At 43.2% G+C, this 21,076-nt stretch overlaps 1 long non-coding RNA gene across 2 annotated transcripts in view; it reads left to right on the top strand.

Moving 5' to 3' along the window:
• LOC136390850 (uncharacterized) overlaps positions 1-7,204 on the top strand; it is a 29,783-nt gene extending 22,579 nt beyond the window's left edge. Inside the window, exons 2-4 of one of the 2 annotated variants that reach the window (XR_010748775.1) lie at positions 5,084-5,226; positions 5,446-5,596; positions 6,715-7,204. This is a non-coding gene — a long non-coding RNA (uncharacterized lncRNA). Of the gene's footprint in view, positions 1-5,083; positions 5,227-5,445; positions 5,597-6,018 lie in introns of both variants that reach the window. The other variant, XR_010748774.1, reaches the window with a different exon arrangement.
• The last annotated feature ends 13,872 nt before the right edge of the window (positions 7,205-21,076 follow it).

Raw genomic sequence — 21,076 nt, 5'->3', positions numbered from 1 at the left:
ACAGACTGTAAGCAGGCAGGGTTGTTATACCCTAAGGCTTAGTTTTAAGACTCAGCCTTTCCCACCCTAAGTGACTTTGTATCAGAAACTTCCTTGTTTGTATATTGGATTAAAGGTTTTGATTTCTACACTATAAAATGGGGCAGACCGGGAGCTTGCTCTCTCTCGGTTTCTGAGATTAGCATTAGAGAGGAGAGCAGAGAAAGGCCATGTGGAAGAGAGGAGAATCAGCCAAGATGGCGGAGTGTTGAAGGAGAAGTCAGTTTGTGCAGAGTTTGTGCAGGGTGAAGGAGATGGGGAACAGAGGTGAATAAGGCTGGTGAGGTAGAAAACTTTGATTCTGGGAAACTCGGATAAGTCAGTGGCTTTGGGAGCCCTGAATGGAAAAGGAAGTATTTTCCCACTGTGTATATTTCTTGCCTGCCAGGTGCAAGCTAGGATAAAGATAAAGATAATGGCCCACCAGTTCTTGGCTCTTTTGTTTCATTACCGTCTGTCTGAATCAAATGTGAACCTGCATGGGCCAGGCGGCTGTGATGGTGGCCATGGCTACTGGCTTTACAACCTCCATTAAGATGTTGCTTGGAGAGTCCACTAGGACCCTGGTGGGCACTCCCCTCACCCCCCACAAAGCTGGGCAGGAGACTGAACAACACAACACATCCTCTCAGTTCTGGGAAAGGAAGAGCCTTCCTTTCTCTCTTCATCTTGTGCCTAGAACCTCAAAAATAGGAAAAAGGAAAACAAAGGCTGGAAAAAATAATTATAATAATTATTAATGCTTTCTGAATCTCTGACACTGCTTGATTAGTCATAGCCGCAGTTTGGGTACAGCTGAGATTATAACGCCTCGTTGGCCTCCTGAACATTTGGTGGTGATGAATGACTTCATCCAATCATCCGGCCAGGAAGGAGCGTTCCTGCTGACAAGACGGAGAAGCTGAGCACCGGGGAACAGAGAGTGGGACAGGGCTGACGCCAGGTGTGGGTAAACACCCTGGGGCAAAGGCTAATTTTAGTGCACCTGAGTCATGAGGGTGAATCCCCAGTTAAGAAAGCATCCCTTAATCTCCCAAAAACATCTAGTGGGCTCCTGGGTCATCTTTCCTCTTCTCCCCTTCAGCGGCGTGTGACCAGTGTTCTCCAGCAGCCTGGATGTCACAGCCAGATCACTCTGACCCCATCATCATTTCCATCAAGCTACTCCCCATTTTGGCCACTGACTGACAGAGACTTCTTATTGGCCACCAAGTCAAGTCTAAATTCATAGAAACACTTCAGTTTCCCCACAGGCAAAATGAAAATAAAGATATTTCCACTCCTGTTGTGATGATAAAATGAAATAATAGAGAGTGACTGGCACCGTAGGTGCTCAACAAAAGGTGGTTTATTTCACTCCAGTTTCCCTCTATGGTCTGTTCCATTATACACCTCGATTTCTTCATCTGCTCTCTGAACTACTCGCCCTGCCTTCCTGCCCTCCCTGCCTCACGATCGCCATGCCACTGTGCTCTGAGTGACCCTCTTCGTGAAGCCTGCTCCCACAGCTCCAGCTCTCAGCAGCTGCCCGTCTCTGAGCTGCTTACATTTTCAGTTTGGCCCTTGGGTATTGCTTCCTTCTTGGGTCCTCCCTATGTGTGTGCCATGTACATAAGTTTTGTCTTACGTGAAGACTATAGTTTCTCAAGTTCAGGAGCCAGGTTCATTGCTTCTTTGGTTCCCATATTCAACACTCAGTGAGCAATAGGTTCATTAGAAGAGACCTGGGGTGTGGGTGTGGGTGTGTGGCAATGGAAAGTTACCCAAAATGATGGGGAAACCAGCTGGGGCACTTGTGTTTGGGGATTTCCCTGGACCTTGTTTCACGACCTGTACCAAGCCCCTTGCTTTGTCAAACTGTAATCCTGCCGCACTCCCTACTTTCTATACCTATTTCTGCCATGGCACCCATCTGAATCGGCAAAGGCGCTATAGGATGGAACATGTCAGGAATCTTAAGGCAAAGGCCAGTGAGTGCATCCTTCAGGACAGGATGAGAATCCCCAAACCTTGTGCTCTGCAGATCACACCAGGCCTCCCAAACCCTACCCCATCACCCTGTGCCTATTGAAGCAATGCTGGCTGTCCTGACCAGGCCTCTCTCTTAGGGGCTCTCTTTTCTTTGTGCAAACACCTATGACACAGGGGCCAGTCTAGATCCAGACACCTGGGTCAACTGACTAATTTGAGCCTAGAGTAACACCTGGAAGCTAAGGCTAGAACTGTTTGGCTGGCAACAGTCTGTGAGCAGTGGTCTGTTGTTAGAGGGGATGGATGAGTCATCTTAAAGCTGTTGTATCTTTCTAGACCCAGCTCCACCTTCTTGACATAATTCAGTTTCTTACTATCCTGCTGGGTTTATCCAGTCATGTACACAGGTTACCTTTGTTCTGGGGGTGCTTTATAGGGACCAGTCCTAAATGGTGCTAGGTCGGGGCTGGGCTTTGAGTTTGCTTAGCCCAAGCTGATATACCTGGATTATTCTCAGAGTAGATGCCTAAAGAGCCTGGCCTGTCCCCTTTTATTTATCACCTATTTCCTACTCTACCCAAGCCCACCTTTAAATTCTTCCTTGTATGTCAGGATTATACAATGTAGAATGTTGGAGCTGGAAGGGGCTGTAAGAACTAGCTAGTTTAGCTTCTTCCTCATTTTATGGATGAGGAGACAGCCCCAGGGTTTGGGAGTAACTTGCTGCGAACTCATATGAGCTCTGCACATGAGTAGCTGTGTACTTATCTACCCCAGCATTGGAGCTTGCCCTCATGTTATTCCCCAGAAGCCATTCTTGTTCTATCAGTTGTGTCTGAATCGATAACCCTTTTCTTATTTCTTCTACTCACCTTATTCCTTCAACTCAGTCTTAAAGCTTACCTTCTCCAAGAAACCTTCTCTGATTAATTTAGTTTATTCTTGATCTTATATTGAGATATCTTAATTTTTTTTCTTTGAAGGGAGAGAGGTGAGAAGCATCAACTCATAGTTATGGCACTTTTAGTTGTTCATTGATTGCTTTCTTATACGTGCCTTGACTGGAGGGCCCAGCTGAGCCAGTGACCCCTTGCTCAAACCAGGAACCTTAGGTTCAAGCCAGCGACCTTTGGGCTCAAGCCAGCAACCATGAGGTCATGTCTATGATTCCATGCTCAAGCTGGTGACTCTGCTCTCAAGCTGGTGAACCTGTGCTCAAGCCGGCGACCTTGGGGTTTCAAACCTAGATCCTCAGTGTCCCAGGTCAATGCTCTATCCACTGTGCTACTGCCTAGTCAGGCAAGCTATCTCAATTTTCACTTAGTATTTTTTTTTCTTCCTGAGATCCTATAGGATTATTTCAATGTGTCCTTTTTAATCCCTATTTGTCTGAAAGCTCCAGGGGGTAGAGTCCATAGACTTGCTTCCCCCATAATTCTAGGAGCTAGTGAAAGCTATCATCTTCTTCCTCTGCATCTTTACCCTTCATCCAGCTCAAGGCTACAAACTCAGGGATGCTCCCAGTCCAGGAGGTACGTAGCATTGCCTGATGACCCAGGTCACAAAGTCTCTTTGTGCTGAGGGCAAAGCTGGGGTAAGACTTTGAGGAAGAAGAAACTTCCCTGGCTCACATGCCAGGGTCAACCTCTAAGGGTCAAGGCTCAACCCCTACAGTGCAGAAGACTTGTTGCTGAACAGGATGTGAACATCCTTGATTTTTTACATGGTCAAGTTAAGTAACTTGTCTGGGGTCATACTGTGACACATTCATTGCCAAACCTATTCCTTTTGACAAGTCAGTTTTCCTTTGTATTTTCTTGCTCAATTATGCAGAATTCTTGGGCAGAAAGAAAATTCATGGTAGGGGTAGGTGGGGTGGGGGTCATGCTATATATTCTCTTGAGTAGAACACATGGATATAGAAGCACCAGGGGTTTCCACATTTACCTGTGGTCATGCATTTCATCATCCTATGCCTCAGAAAGTTCAGCCATTCTTGCAAATGTCTAAATATCTGTAAACTATAACTTGATACTGAGCTCCTCACTGTTTTACCTGCCAGTATAAGAATAGACAGGTGTCTATGCTTATTTGCTTAACATAGCTCTCTAATTTGGAGCACCTCAGTCCCTTAATTTTGTTTCTTGCTCAAGCAAGGTCTGATGAAGATTCTACTGCTACCACCAGACCCACTCTTCTTACACACACTCTGATGAAGATTCTACTGCTACCACCAGACACACTCTTCTTACACACACTGAGATATGAAGGGAATCCAAAGAAAGAGTATTTTGGAAAGTGTAACATTCTGGGCTCTCGCTGTTTCTCCATGTGACTGAGATGAAGCGATTTCTGAAGAAGTTAAGATAAGAACCTTGGATGCTATCAAACTCAGTCTCTGATTTTAGAGATACAAGAACAGAATCTATGATTTTACAGACAAAAGTACAGGATCTCAGAGCTAGCTAGGGCAGAACAATTGATTAGGGCCACAGGCCTCCTGATGGCTCAGGGAACCTGGAACCCTCTGTGTTTGGTTGTGTTGAGTTGGAGTTGAAGGAGGAAGCAGAACACCCCTGCTGTAGGCTGTGAGAACAGGTGACTTCCTCTGGACCTATTGCTGCCCGCTCCTTCCTCCCCACAGATCCCTGGAAGGGTAAAAGCTTCCATAGGGACAGCCCTACTCTCCTCCCTGTTCCAAGGACAGTACTGAGAGGCCATAAGGCTTTGCTTCCTCTTGTAGATAGGACTTTGCTTCTTCTGGAGCTTTGGCCCTGCCTTTAACAGCACTCAGCCATACCCTGCTCAGCTGTAAAATGGGAACAATCACCCCTCGTTTCTTCTCTACTGCTCCAAATGCTTTGAATTCCTTAGCCAGAAGAATGAGTGAAGAAACTTCAACAAGAAAAGGGCATGATCTTTATGAAGCCCAGAGTGTTAAATCCAACAGCTGCTGGCCTGCAGTGCTGACCAGTTAGGATGCATGGGAGTCAACCTTATAAACACTTGCTATGTTAAACAGTTTTCTTGAATTCTTTGTACAATCACGAGGTGAGTTCATATTTTATTTCAGTTTTGCAGAGAGGAAACTGAAAGTCCGAGAGAAAGCTGAAATAAGTTGCTTAGAGACATTTAGCTAAGAAGTGGAAGGACTGGAGTTCGATCCAGATTCCAAGCTTACACCCTTCGTCATATTCTCTCCTGCGACTGTGCGTGGTGAGTCTCCCTCAAAGAAGGAATTGTGGGGCCAGGGGACTTGAGAAAGGGGAATGGCGGTAGACGTAAAGGGATCAAGATTAAAAAGTTTGGGAACTGCCAGGTTAGAGGAGGGGCAACAATGAGAAAAACTGCTCATTTCTCACCCCCTCAAGCTGCCAAGTTCATGTTCTTCACCTAGGCGGGCGTTTCAGCCTGTTTGCCTTCCCTCATTTGCAGGAGGCTTATAGAAGTTCACACTGTATCACCTGCAGGAGAAAAGCAGTGCTTTTGTGGCAGCACAAATCCTCTGGGGACTTCAGCTGGTGTGGAAATGACAAGGACAGGAGAAGGAAAGTGAAGTTTAAGTTCAAACTCTCTTCCTCCAACCGTAAGTCGATTTCTTGTGAAGCTAATAAGCCTAAAGCTTCAGGGTTTCTCACTTGCACCAGCCCTTTCCAAAGTCCTGCATCTAGTATCATGTTAGTAATTATATATATATTTAAAGAGAGCTCTCCCTCCAATGGAATGGGCCTCCAGGCCCATCAAACTTGGTAGAGCCCCTCCCCCACCCAATCAGCCAAATGTCAGAATCCCACAACCCCTTGAGAAACACTAACGACCCCTCTTCCTCAACCTTCCCACACAGTCTGAGCCTTGATTGAAGGTGTGACTTGGCTCAGAGTAGCTGGGTTAAATTTTTGTAAAGAGGTTCCTGTGTATGCACTTTTTGAGACCTCAAAGCCACCAGAAAGTGTGACCTTAGTGATGACTCTCTTTGTAATGATGACTCTCTATGATTTTTCTGCACAGCTAGATGCTTGCATGCACCAACGTGATTCCAAGAAGATACAGAGAGGAAATATTTATGTATGAATTCATGTGTTCTTCACCATCCACGTGTGTGGATATACATAAGCATGTGTGTGTGCAAACACTTCTAAACTCTCTCCCTTGGGGTGAATTGCTTCTGTTACAGGGAACTTGGCTATAGAGTTATTCTCTGGACCAGGGATACCCAGTTTATTCTAGAGGTCCGTAAGACTGGGCTTCCAGACTCCCATGAATCTGCAAGACTATCTTTGCCTAAGCCATGCAGGTCCCTTGCTGCTAGGCTGCTGGCCAGGCTTAGAGGGGCCCCTGGACTGGATATACTAAAGGGGACTGAGGGAATGTGGAGTGGAAATGAAGACCATATACCCTCCTACTCCTTCCTCATTGGCCCCTTTCTGGCCATGGCCCATTTCTTCACACCTCCACAACCTTCACCACGATTTGCTGGCTGTAATGATACTGTCCAATTCTCTGAGGTAAAAAGGGGGTATTTATAGTCAGAAGCCTGGGACTGTCCGAGAACCACAGGTAGAAGTTGCCGCTGCGGATCACTGAGGGGCTGGAGGGAGGAACAGAAGCCGTCAGAGAGCCCAGCCTCCGCCTCTTGCCTGCTGAGGTCCCATGGCTGCTCGCTTCTGCTCACTTGGTACCCCATACATTCTGTTCTCTCCTCAGACCAGCGTTTTCTGCATCTCTGAGAAGTTTGCAAAAGACCACAACTACACAGCTTTGGAGGCCACTTGTTTTTCATGTAAGGACCAGCAAAAGCTGATTAGTCTCTAATCCCAGTTATTGAGAGACAAAGAGTAACAGCTCAGCTCAGGCCAGGTGTCCTCCATCCAATCTGCTTTATCCAGGGGACCAGGGTTATGGGGCTGCCAGGGTCAGACGGGTAGAACATCATAAGTGACTTGTTCTCCATGAAGACACCCATCAATTGTAAGAAGACTTCAGAAGAAGTCCCTCTCTTCTCAGTTTCCATAGCACTTTGTCTACCCCTCCCCTGTGACATTATTGCTTCCTAACTTGTGTTAAATATTTTACTCCCCCTACCCCAGATATCTATATGCTTCTTGTTTGTTTACCTTCATATATCTTATGGCTTGTGCAACAAATATTAGATATGTGCTCAATAAATAGTTGAAGTCATGATAATCGCCAGATAAATCAATGTTCAGAAAACTTGGCCAAATCTTTCATTTCATCACCCTTGTCTTGAATGGGTTAAATTCAATAAATTCAACCAATATATTAATTCAGCCAATTTTTATTGAGTGCCTTTGAAATACCAGGTGCTGTGCAGAAGCTACAGCACTAAACAAGACAAAGAAAATCCTTACCCTATTGAGCTTCCAACTCAGTGGTGGAGACCCTCAATAAACACTGTTCACTATGAATTAGACTTTGTGTTGGGTGCTAAGACTAGAGACATGTAAACCTCTAGCACTGCCCCAAAGGAGTCCAGTTTTCTGTAAAGCCACAGATACATCATCAGATATGTTACGGCACAACAGGACAGGTATTATAGAAGGAGGGGGGAGAAGTGCAGTAGACTTTGAAGAGAAAGTGACTGACCACCTGGGGGAGAAGGGGGCGGCTGAAGGGGGTTTCACGGAGAACTGAAACATGACACGTGACAAAACCTGAAGTATAAGTAGAAGTTTGCCAGAGAGAGTGTGAGGGGTACGTGTGTTTGGGGGTTGGGGCAGGGGAAAGGAGCTAAGCGTGCCAGTGATCAGACCCTTCCAGGCAAGCTCATACAAAGGAGATTTCAGGCATTGTGAAGGGGCTGCTGTATCTGGAGCATGGTGAAACCTTCAGCGTGCCTGAAGCAAATGCAAGGAACATGGAAGCAAAGAATGGTGATGTTGGCCAGGCCGTTGCCTGGCTTTGTGTAGCTTAGCTTCGGAAGTGATGAGTAAGTATTGACAGCCAGCTGCCCTGGTATCTAGAAGGCAATGTTGGCTGCTTCAGGCAAAGCCTGGAGACCAGCGGTAACATATAGCCAGCAACATTTCTGAGAAGGTCCTAGGATGAGCCATTGTGTGGCACCAGCTCTGTGGTTGACCTTTGACCTCTGGTTCACACAGAGAGATGGCTGGGCGGTGAGATGAAATTTGCACTTCCAAATTGCAACCTTCTTCAGAAAGTACTGAGTCTTCCAACTTTCACTCCCTCGTGAGTGGAGTGGGATTTTCTAAATTTTGCAACTTAATTTAAGAAATCAAAAGGAAAGTTATATTTAGTTAAAAAAAAAAAAAGGTCAGCAGAAGGGGTCCTCCCTCATGTCCTTTCGAGGCAGGCTAGTAAGACAAAACAAGTGGAATGGGGAAACTGAGACAGCTGGTTAAATGGCTAGGCAGTTTACAGCTATCTAGCAAAATCCTATCTCCCTAACCAAGGACACTTAAGAGTATACAGTTTACAGCCCTGGCCAGATAGCTCGGTTGGTTGGAGCATCGGCCCAAAGCGCGGAGCTTGCCAGTTCAATTTCTGGTCAGGGCACATACAAGAACAGATCTATGTTCCTGTCTCTCTCTCATTCTCTCTATTCCTTCCTCTCTCACTAGAATTAAAAAAAAAAAAGAGTAAACGGTTTATACTTCTCCTCCTCATCTAGAGGGTAAAGAGCTTAAATCACTCACTCAGGGAAAGACAGCAGAAACCCAGTTAGTGCCTTTTGTGCCAGCCACACGCAAGGATGATGAAGTCAAGGGAATAAAACCCACTTTGGCTCATCAGCATAAACCTGATGAATATTCTATTGAGACTTTCCTCTATGATCTCCCCTAAACTTCCAACCTTTAAAACCCTCAAGACAAAAGACCCAACCTGGACTCTCCCTTTTGGGAGCACAGCCACGCTTTTCCCTTCCCCTCTCTTGTTTCCCCCAAGGTATGTTACCTTTGCCTTTCTCTCTCCTAAACTCTAAGGGCCTTTCTTCTTATTCTTTTTAAAAAATTATTTATTATTTGATTTTAGAGAGAGAGAGAGAAACATCAATTTGTTGTTCCACTTACTTATGCATTCACTGGTTGATTCTTGTATGTGCCCTGACCATGGATCAAACCTGCAACCTTAGTGTACTGGGATGACACTCGAACTGACTGAACTACCTGGCCAGCACCAAGAGCCCTTCTTTTGCCTCTGTAGCTTGCATCCTGAGCCTAAGCAGCCCAGATGGCTCACTTCTACTACCTTTGTAACTTTCTAAATAAACTTTCTGTTATAATTTGAGTTCTTGGTTCTGAATTCTTTGCCAAACTCAAGAACCAAGGTCCAATTTTGCTGCCAATACTGCCAGTTACAATTTGCATTGCAATCCTACAGCTCATGCCCCCTTAGCTAACAGCAGGATGAGGGCTAGAGATAAGTGATTTCTAGAGACTGCTCCTGCCCTGGGATGGTGTTCCTCACAGGACTCCGGGTCTCCTGTCCTCTGTCCCAACACTATTCATACTCAGGTCCCCTCTCTTCTTTCCAGCTCTATCTCCATCCCTTTTCTACTCCAGCTTAGCCTCCATCCATGCTGATCTTCCTGTTTGGCTCAGATGTTTGGGTCCAGGTCCTTGGCCCTGTGAAGGCTTCCCCAACCCATTTGACTCAAGAGCTCCCTCTTCTGTATTCTCCCAGCTCTTTAGACTTTTGTTGCTACTCTCACCTCATTGCATTACAGTTACTTGTTCTTATGTTAAGTCAACTGAACGTTTTGAGCTCAGGGACTAGACCTCAGTCATCTCTGTATCTCCAGGCACTAGCAATAGTGCCTGACATATAATAGAATCTCAATAAACACTCTATTTGTTAATGAAGGATAGTTTATCTGGTCATTTGTCTGCTGAGTTTGGGTAATATGAAGACAGATTTGGGAAGAATTCCAACTAGCAGAAAATGGGGAAAATGCATTCCAGGTGAAAGAGGCAGTATGAGCAAAGGCACCAAGGTAGGAGATCACAGACAACGATGGGAGCCTGGAGGGCAGGAGAGAAGGAAGGAAGGACAGAGCACTCTAAGTGGCAAATGTAGTGCTGGGCTTTTTCTGTGTATTGTTGCACTTGGCCTTTACAAAGACTTGGTGAGGTGGCTCTTATTCCCAGAGAAGACTGAGGCCCAGGAAGGTCATACAGTGCTCGTGAGTTGGTGATAGAGTCAGGGTTAAACCAATTCTGTTAGACTCTAAAGCCTATGGTCATCAGGGCCTTGAGAACAATAAGTAATTCAGGTTGGCTGGAGCTGAGAGTAAGTGAAGAGGAACAGGAAGAGGGAAGTGCAGAAAGCTGTACATTAGAGTTGTATTACTAATAATATCTAGTAATTCTGACTGCCTATCATGTGTCAAAACCTGTGCTAGGCATTTAAGTATCTCACATCATTAAAACTCTCAGCAACCTTACTAGGCGATCACCCTCATTTTATAGATAAAAGAACTAAATCTTAGAGACTTTCAATAATTCACCCAAGGCCCCACAGCCAATAAGTGATGGAGCCATGACTAAATCCAGATCTTTTGATTCCACAGCCCAAGTTCATGGGTAAGTCATTACTTAAAAATTCAATTCTGGCCTGACCTATGGTGGCGCAGTGGATAAAGCGTTGACCTGGAAATGCTGAGGTCGCCGATTCAAAACCCTGGGCTTGCCTGGTCAAGGCACATATGGGAGTTGATGCTTCCAGCTCCTCCCTCCTTCTCTCTCTCTGTCTTTCTCTCTGTCTCTCTCTCCTCTCTTCCCCCCCCCTCTCCTCTCTAAAAATTAATTTAAAAAAATTTTAAAAAAGTTTATTTAAAAAAAAAATTCAATTCTGGCTACTTGTCATGTTCCCTGTACCCAAGTAGACAGAACCAGAGCCCTGTAGAAGTAAACTATTAGCTTTGAAAAAAAAGGCAAGCCTCCCGGCAGATAAGGGCTTTACATTAGGAAGAGAATGGATAGAAAGATGAGAGGAATGTAAAGAAATAAAAGACCCAGCCAAGATCTCTGAAAGAGATGGTGCAATGGCCCTGGGAGACAATTGTCCCCTTTTCCATATACTTTTCCTTATAGGGATTCAGTCCTGAAAGAGTGAAGTTCAAAATTAGCCTTGCTCATAACTACCTGACACTGCTTAATCAAAAGGTGGATTTCTAGACCCCACCCTAGATATTCAGACAGTGTTTTGGTGGAGCCTGAGTCTGTCTTTCTAAACAAGCACCCCAGAGAGTCTGCAAATCAAGAACACTGCTTTCTGCAGTGCATTTTTTTTTGCCCATGGGCTTTAGCTGTTGGTGCCAAGTGAACTTGAAGTACCAGGAACTTGGGGCTGGATGCCTTCCAGGTCTCTGCCCCAAACAGAAGCATTGACTTGGAGGACGTGTGTAGGAGTCCCCATCTTTCGGAATTAGTGATGTGGTTAGAGTAACAACGTGACTCTCTGTGGACGGAAGAAGGTAGGTCGGATGTGAGAGTCTCCCTCCGTGAACTTGTGTGCGTCATCTCAATCATAGCTTGTATCTTTACTCTCAAAAACAAGTCATTTTTGTTCCTGTCAGCATCTTGGCTGGCCCGCAACAAACAGGGCATGCTGAGACGGAGAGGGCCAGACACAGCCTCAGGTGATGCTTTAGGCTGGGGCTGGGGAGCACAGGAAAGCTTTAATAGGCTTGCTGTCAGTAGTACAAAAATATGGTTACAGAAAACACTGCTGGAAGATGGAAGAGCTGTCTGCTTGCATGAGCTTCAGGGACTATAGCATTTTTGCTTCTGCTTTATATCACCAGGGGTGGGGTGATTCAAGCCAGAGCTCTTTAAGGAAGTGAATTTCAAGCTGGATGCACTTCAAAATAATCTGAAGCTTTAAAAAACAAAGATGCCCAGGCCTCCCCCCAGATCTAAGGAATTCAGAGTTTTAGGGGTGGAACTTGGGAGTCCATATAAAGCCCCCTGGGAATTCTGGAGCACCTAGCCTGGCATTGTTTAAGGGACTAGCATCTGGGAGCCATAGAGCCGTGTCAGATGACATCTGTTCAAGTTGTGGCATCGAGGGCCCCTGCACTGGAGAGCTGAGGCCAATGAACTCTGAAGTCCTTCCCAACACAAACGTTTTCTGGCCTCATTAGTAACCATTTCAATTTGTTCTTTCTTGATTTGCATCTGTTTTCTACACCTCCTTAGGTTTCCTACCTGAGGACTAACCCCAGGTTGGGTGCACTGAAATCATATGGGTAGTGAGAAGCTCTGACTAGAGAAGGAAGGAATTAGAGGATATGATGTGTCCCCCCCAAGTGTGCAACATTTGAGTCAGAGGCTACATCTTTACTCTCAATAACAAGCTTTTACTGATGCAAGTGTCTTCTTAGGCATTGTATAAGCCTAGTAAGAAAGAGATTTGGTGTTTAAAAGTGTTCCCGACCATAAATGTCTGACAGAATGACCCAGGAATCAAACACAGACACAGGAGAGCAACCTGCCACAGAAAGCGGTCTCATGGACTGTTTGTTGTCTGTGTTATTACATTCCAGGAAAGGTGGCTATGCCTTTGAAGGGTGGGGTAAGCGCTGATGCCTGTGGGTAGAATGAACTGAAGTCCAGAGGAATGCTATTTGGAAGGAGAATCTACCAGCCCCCTACCTTTCCCAACCATACCTCTTCAAAGTTCCTTTCAATCCTTAGCTCCTTCGTGGGCACTGTTCGGATCATTCAGCTACTAAGCACAGTCCCATGCCCACACTTGCTCTGACTCTAGAGAACACTGGTATCTGTACAATTTATCCAGCTCTTCATCATGATTGTATTTCTGATAGTTCTCAATTAGCTGCCTTGGGCTGTTATTTATCTTTTTGTGCTAGTCTTACCTTCTCAAGGATACCCTGAGAAAATTAATGTATTTAGAAAATTCATTTACATGTCTAACAAATACCCCTTGAGTGACAACTGTACCAGCATTGTTCTAGGTCCTGGGAGATGTCTGTCTATCTATCTATCTATCTATCTATCTATCTATCTATCTATCTATCTATCTATCTATATCTATCTATCATCCTCAGGTGGTGGGTGATATAAAGACAAAGTAGGCTAAGGAAAATTAAATAATATGGTAAGAAAAATAATAACAACTTAATTTTTTTCTTAATTTATCAAAGAGTACTAGATGGTACATGTCAAAAAGTTACATCCGAGTGGGAGAAAACTATTATTAGATGGAAAACATGGCTATTGAATTAAATTCTATAATGGAAGCCAAGACTTAGTTGTGAATAAACCCTGCACAAAACTAAGTTAGTGAGTAAAAGATAAGTAAAGATAAATTTCCTAGAACACAGAAGCGAAAGATAAAGAAATGAAAATGAAAGAATAGAGTAATTATGAAAGATATATATCAAAGAGTCAACCCCCAAATAGTAGAATTTCTAAAATAATGAACAGAGTCATTTGGAGCAGAAACCATATGTAGAACAATTGTTATTCTTAAGCAAAATCTTATTTTAAAAATTGAATGTGCTAACTGTATTAATCAGAAATCTCTGGGTTATGTCAGAGTTCCAGCTCAAACTGACTTAAAGGAAAAGGGATTTTATTGGCTCACATAATGAAGTCTACAGGTTCACCAAAAATCCTTCTTTTCAGTTCTGGCTGTTCTTGGGGTTGACTTTATTCTTGGATGAGTTGTTCCTATGAGGTGGTACCTTGTAGCTCCAGGCTTATATTCTTTTAGCTTTTCAAATCCAGTAGAAGGAAAAGGTTTCCCTTTACTAATACGTGTGGCATTAACCTTGGGTTGATCTTCACTGACTCTGATTGGCCTGGTACGGGTCATGGACTCACTCATCTTTGAATCACTCTAGGCAGCTGAGAAAGGCTGTTGCATTGGTTTCCTTGGCAGCACACTCTCTCCCTCCGTCAGCTCTATCCAGTGTCCACATGGACTCCAGCTAAGGGAGAGACAGCATCCTCTGAAGATAACAGGGGTGCTGACTGCAAAAGAAAGAGGAATGGATGCTGGTTAAGAGAAATAATATTGTGTTGGGCAGATGAAGAAGTACTCTCAGACCTACTCATGTAGAGTTTTTAAATCGAAAAAATTACCAAACCCTACAAATAAATATGCAGGAAAGGAAAAAAGTCACATTTGCACCAGGTTTTTCCTATCATAACTCTAAATGCTAGAAGACAACAGAACAGCCTTTTGAATTGTGAAGGAAGGAAAGCGACAAGTGACCCAGCGTTTATTTATTTATTTTAATTTATTGTGTTTACATAGATTCTAGTGTTGCCTCGAATGCATCCCCCCTTCCCTGTATTCCCCTCAACATCTCCTTTGCTCCCCTCCTCATAGTGCCCTCTCTCCTTCCCTTCAGGATTATCCCATCCTATCATCCCCTTTCCCTCTGTCCTCTTTTCCTCTGGTCCCTTCGATCTCTCCTCTGTCTCAATTCCATTCCTCAGTTCACATTGTTTCTTACATTCCTCAAATGAGTGATGACCCAGCAATTCTATACTTGAGCAAAGTGTCGCTCATAATATGGTTACTCAGAAAGTAGTATTTCCAGGACTCTCCTTGAACAAGCAAGTGAAAAATGTGTTTCAGAACAATACAAATAATTTAAAAGTAGGAACAAATCATCACCAGGTCCTGTGAGTCTACCTCTCAAATTTGTCCTCTTTTCACCATCATGTCCATTACTGCCTTAGTCCAAGGCACCATCCTCTCTCATGTGGGCCGTTACCACAGCCTTTTAACTAGCCTTTCTCTTCCACTCTTGAGCCTTCTGAGTCATTCTCCACATATTATCCAATGGTTTCCTACTAAACCAGATCATTTCACGTCCTTGCTTAAAGTAATTTATGGCTTTGTCTTTCATGTAAGATAAATTTAAGCCCCTTACCATCGAGAGCCACCTGATTCCACCTCTGCACATTTTCCCCAACCACGCTGTTCTTCGGTACCTTCACTACAGTCGCATAGCTGCCTGTTGGTTCTTACTGTGATTGTGCCGAGTGCCTTCCTCTGTCTGGGCCCTCGCATATGTTGTTTCCTCTACTGGAACTCTCTTCCCTCAATTCTCTCTTTGGCTGACTCCCTTCCTTTCATTACAGCTCGTATTAGTTACAGCTCTTCCTCACCTGTTCTGTGATCTCACTATCTAAAACTAGGCTTCCTTCTATTTTTCTTGGCACTCTTATCTCAAACCACTAATCACAATCTATAATTATATATTTATTGTGTTTACTTGTGCTATGTCTCTCTCGCCCTAGAGGGTGAATCTCATGAAGGCGGGGCTCATATCTATTTTGTTCAACACTGAATTCTTAGGCCTTACCACTGTGTGGTTCACAGTAATAGTGCATAGTATATGTTTTTAAGAGCGAGACAAAACATGGAAGTGAGGTGACTATATAAAAATAAATATTTATAAAAAAATTGAAGTAATCAGTTTAACTATAATTTCTAAGATGATGGCAGACATGTTTTTCCCTGTGGAAGAGATGAACTACAATGCTAAAAAGTGGAGAAGGGGGCAGATTTTGAAGTCCTAGAGTAAATGAACAGCATATAGTGCTTTCTGTTTCTGATTTTGTTCTATAAAAATTGACATGGACTGATGCGGTGCAGAAGCTCTGTGAACAGAATGAGCTGAGCATGTCGAGTGACCGTGGCCTGGAAGGAAGGCTAGCATTCAGTGAACTGGGGAGAGGGAAGGAGGCTGGTGTGTGTGTGTGTGTGTGTGTGTGTGTGTGTGTGCGTGCGCACACGCGCACGTGCGCGTGTGTGTAAGCAGAGGTCTAGAAATGAGATGGAGTGAGAGTAGTGAGCGGTGAGGAACATGGCAAGACTTCCATGTCCCAGAGGACTCACAGGAGGCTGAAACTCAGAGAAACCCGGAAAATGCTGCCAGGAGGACGAAGCTGTCTCCTCAAAGGGGCTGGTGGTCCGTCTGTGTGCCTGCAGCAGACCTAGGGTATCTGGTCTGTGGACAACAAGGACACCTTGTGGCACAATAAGGAAAGGGTGAGAAAGATGTAACAAAGAAGCCACAGGCACTAGAGCTGTTGTCCCAGATAGGAAAGCCTGACGACAGGTGTAACACAAGTAAAAGGGTGCACGAGGACCCTGGGTGACAGAGAAGAAAAGTAGAAAGCTCTGGAAACAAAATTGTATGGCTCCCCATGAACTGAGGAGTAGGACTTCTGCAGGGGGAATGAGCAAATCTGCTCTCTTTTCCTGTAAAACTGTCTGTATGCTGATAATGACGTGCCCGGAGGGGCTCCCCTGGGCATCGCTGTCAGCAGTGGGGGGTGCCCTAGGAACAGAGAAAAGAAACAGATGTAACACTCTTAGGCGGAAGATCTGGGCTGGCTTACCCGTATCTGCCATTTTGTATACACTGTGTCCGTAAAGTCATGGTGCACTTTTGAGCAGTCACAGGAAAGCAACAAAAGATGATAGAAATGTAAGATCTGCATCAAATAAAAGGAAAACCCTCCCAGTTTCTGTAGGATGATGTGCAGCATGTGCACATGTGCAGATGATAATGTAACACCGTGTATACAGTGGAGCAGCCCACGGCCATGCCAGTCAAGATGTGGATGGTACAGAGGAAAGTTCAGTGTGTTCTGCGGCTCGCTAAATTTGAATCCGTGACCAAAGTGCAACATGAATATTGGTGCGTTTATAATGAAGCGCCACCATATAGGAATAACATTACTCGGTGAAATAAGCAGTTGAAGGAAACTGGCAGTTTGGTGGAGAAACCCCGTTCTGGTAGGCCATCAGTGACGAGTCTGTAGAGGCTATATTGGATAGCTATTTAAGGAGCCCTAAAAAATCTGTGCATGAGCCCACATCAAACTGCACTGAATAAGTATGAAACTGGGAGAGTTTTCCTTTTATTTGGTGCAGATTTCACATTTCTATCGTCTTTTGTTGCTTTCCTGTGACAGGTCAAAAGTGCACCATGACTTTACGGACACACTGTACATGTAACCTCAAGCTAGTTCAAAATCTTAAGACTGTTCTCATTGAAAAGAAGGGGTAATTAAAGATCCCACACTCTGATGTGTGACCCCTATATGCGTTAGGTTTTAATCTCTATGATCAGTTATACTTAGTCCTGAACAGTGTGGGGGGTAGGTGGGGGCGAGTTTCTGGAAAGGCTGTCTGTGGGTCTGACCTCTACTGGCTCTTTCTGCCAGGGCCTCACTTTAGCTCAGGCTCAGAGACAGACTGTGCCTGGTCCTCAGCTCTGGGAGGGACTTTAAAAGATGATTTTTATCTTTCATGTAGTCTCTGAGAAAGTCTGCAACACACTCGTTCAACCTTTGGCATCTATGTATCTAGTTTTAGGGGAATGATCAGAAAAGATGTTCTTTTTTACCTGTTAAAAGTAGCATGTGAGAAAATAAAGTTGAAGAGCACTGGATGGCACCATAGCAAGCTCCATCGGTCAGGTGAGAGCTGCTTCAGACAGGACACATGGTAGCTGTAGGAGTGAGCTGCGGTCCGTGAGAGATACCTTTTCATTAAATGGCTTGCAAGATACATTCCTTCACTCCTGATGAGATTAGCAGGAATTTCCTCATATTAATAAGTGGATGGCACGTTGGGGCTCAGCAATTGCCAGGGATGGAATCATCATCCCACCTACCGTATTTCCCCAGGTACAAGACGCTCCCATGTATAAGATGCACCTTAATTTGGGGGCCCAAAATTTGAAAAAAAACATATTACATAAAGTTATTGAACTCAAGTTTTATTCATCAAAAAATTCATGCACAAACCTCATCTGCACAAAAAAGTGGAAAATGCAAGTAAAAAAGTCTACAACCAATAAGACCTGTTTTTAGGCCCCGAGTTTTTTGAAGAAAGTTGTGTCTTATACATGGCGAAATATGGTATGTGTTTAAAAACCTTACATGACTTCATGGAGGGAGCAGTTGCTTTCAAGGGGATGCCTACTTTTTCAAGACCCACCTTAACCACTCTTTGTCACCACAAGACTCATAATTTGAGTCAGGTCACAGTTTTCTCTGACTCAGGGGGAAATAGTTTGTATGGCAGAAACCTGGGAAAAAATGTAAGGGTATATTCTAGGAGTGCTACACCAAGGATGATGGAATGTAGCATGTATGAGATCATATTTATTGAGTGCATTTATTAGATATTCTGGGTCTAATGTGTTTGCTTTTACAATTGGAAGTGACTACTAAAATATCTTTATTGACTGACCAAACCTTGAACTCAATGGTGGCATATATTTAATAAGGTAAGAATACTAAAAGCTTCTCTGACATGATGTAGAGGAAGGCATTTAAAACTTAGGAAGAAAGGGTACATAAAAGGTTAATACCCAAAATGTATAAAAAACTCATATAACTCAAGAAATGGGCAAAGGACTGTAATGGACACTTCTCCAAAGAGGACATGCAGATGGCCAATAGACATATGAAAAGATGTGCAATGTCACTAGTCATCAGAAAAAAGCTAATTAAAACCACAATGAGATGCACCCTCATACCTGTCAGAAAGGCTGTCATCAATAAATCATCAAACAACAAGTGTTGGTGAGGATGTGGAGAAAAGGGAACCCTGACGCATTGTTGGTGGGAATGCAGATTAGTGCAGCCACTATGGAAAAGAGTAAAAATGAAAAAATTTTAAACAGAAAATTTAAAAATAAAAAATTTTAAAACAGTAAAAGATTAAAAATAAAACTGCCTTACGACCCAGAAATTCTTTTTCAGGGTATATATTCAAAGAAACCCAAAACACTAATTCAAAAGAATATATACATGCTTAAGTTTACTGAAGCATTATTTATAATAACCAAGACTTGGAAGCAACCCAAATGCCCATAAATAGATGAGTGGATAAAAGAGCTGTGATATATATACATATAATGAAATATTACTTGACTGTTAAGAAGGATAAAATTTTACCATTTGTGACAGCATGGATAGACCTAGAGGGTAATATGTTAAATGAAATAAGACAGAGAAAGAAAAATACTATATGGTTTCACTTACATGGGAATCTAAAGAAAATAAATAAATAAATAAATAAATAAATAAATAAATAAAATAGAAACAAGTTTATAGCTATAAAGAACATATTAATGTTTGCCAGAGGGAGGTGGAGTTGAGGGGCTGGGTGAAAAAGGTGAAGGGATTAAGAAGGACAAATTGGTAGTTACAGAATGGTCATGGTGATGTAAAGCACAGCATAGGGAATATAGACAATAATAGTATAATAACTGTGTATGGTATCAGCTGGGTCCTGGAAATGTCAGGGGGACCACTTTGTAAAGTATATGATTGTCTAATCCAGTGGTTCCCAAAGTGTGTGCCAGGGCAAACTGGTATGCCCTAGAATATTTCCAGGTGCACCCTACGGTTTCCCAGAGAAATATGTGCCTGTTGGGGACGAAAAAACCAACAGGGTTTTTGGAGTTTAGATTTTTGGGGGACAAAGGTGTGAGGAATTGGCTGTAAGCTGATAGTCTGCCCAACCCCTCACATCACTTGCCTGTTAGGCTGCAAAAGGCTGTTCAGCTGTGGTGCTGGATTGTTTATACTACCCCCCATGTTCCCGGGAAAGACTGGAGGCAAGTTTCTTCTATCCTTTGTTTGGTGGAAAGTTAAGATGATATGTATGGTGGGGGTTTTCTGCACTCAACATAATTAAGAGTAAAAAGAGGAATTCTTCAATGTATTGATGAGGTAATGAGAGTTTGCCTTTCAAATATATTCCCAAACACTGAAGAAATTGCTAGAACACATCAGGCTCATGTTTCTCATAAACACAAGAATGAAAAAACTTAACACATTCGTACTGGGACCTGCCGAATTTACTAAATCTTACTAAGAATGTATCTATCTATATAAAAAGATAATGTTTTTGTCTTTTTTTTTATTTAACCCCTCTTTTTTAAGAATTCTAAAAAGCATAACTCAAAAAATGTAACATAAAAATGTTTTTTGTCAGAATAAATTTAATTTTGTCATATTTATTTTGTTTAATTACCATAAAAGCACGCTTAAACTTTATATTGGGTTGGGGAATAAGTTCGTAGCATTTTTATATTTTCTTTTATTTTACAATGATTTGTTTGCTGTTTGGCAAAGGGTAAGTATTCATTTGATAAAACTCTTTCTGCTCTACAAAACTATGTTAATTGTATTTTTGAGTTATTTAATTTTTTATTAGTTTTGAGGCTTAGAAATGGAATACCCAGGAGGCAAAAATCAACATTTTCGACACCTGCTCTTCTTTGCTTTTCATCGAGGTCAAAAAGCTGCCGAAGCAGCCCGGGACATTTGTGACGTGTATGGAGAAGGTGTCATAGGCGAGTCTAGAGCACGGAAATGGTTTGCAAAGTTCAAAAATGGCGACTTTGACGTCGATGACACGTGCCGCAGCGGAAGGCCTTCTGAATTCGATGAAGAACTGGGAAATGCTCGAAAAGAATGCCACGGTCAACAAGGAGCTCTACATTGCCCAGCTACACTGCGTGAATGAGGCTATTCGACTGAAAAGACATGATCGACATGGTCAAACCATACTCCTTCATGACAACGCCAGGCCCCATGTTGCACAAGTCGTCAAAGCCGCACTTCTAGAGCTCAAATGGGAGGTCCTTCAGCATCTGCCGTATTCTCCGGACCTTGCACCGACCGATTACCATCTTTTCCGCTCCCTGTCAAACCATATGAAGGGCGTTACCTTCGATAACAAAGAGGTCCTTAAAAACTGGCTCAACAACTTCTTTGACACCAGACCAGGCGATTTTTGGTGGAACGGCATCAACAAATTGGTCGAGAGGTGGGAAGAGGTTGTAAACAGCAACGGTGAATATATAATTGATTAACTTATTGATATAATTATTGTTTTTTGTTTAAATAAAAGTCTTCGGTAAAAATGCTACAAACTTATTCCCCAACCCAATATTTTTTTCTTTAATATTTGACTTAATTATTATAACATATTTCTCAGAAATTTGTATAAAGTGCGCCTACAATTATTTGTAAGACTTTAAATGTGCCCGACTTCAAAAAGTTTGAGAACC

The sequence above is a fragment of the Saccopteryx leptura genome, chromosome 2 (genome assembly GCF_036850995.1).
Source record: "Saccopteryx leptura isolate mSacLep1 chromosome 2, mSacLep1_pri_phased_curated, whole genome shotgun sequence".
In the NCBI taxonomy this organism is placed as follows: Eukaryota; Metazoa; Chordata; class Mammalia; order Chiroptera; family Emballonuridae; genus Saccopteryx; species Saccopteryx leptura.
Note: the sequence above shows the minus strand (reverse complement) of the source record. Positions and strands in the feature narration are given on the sequence as shown.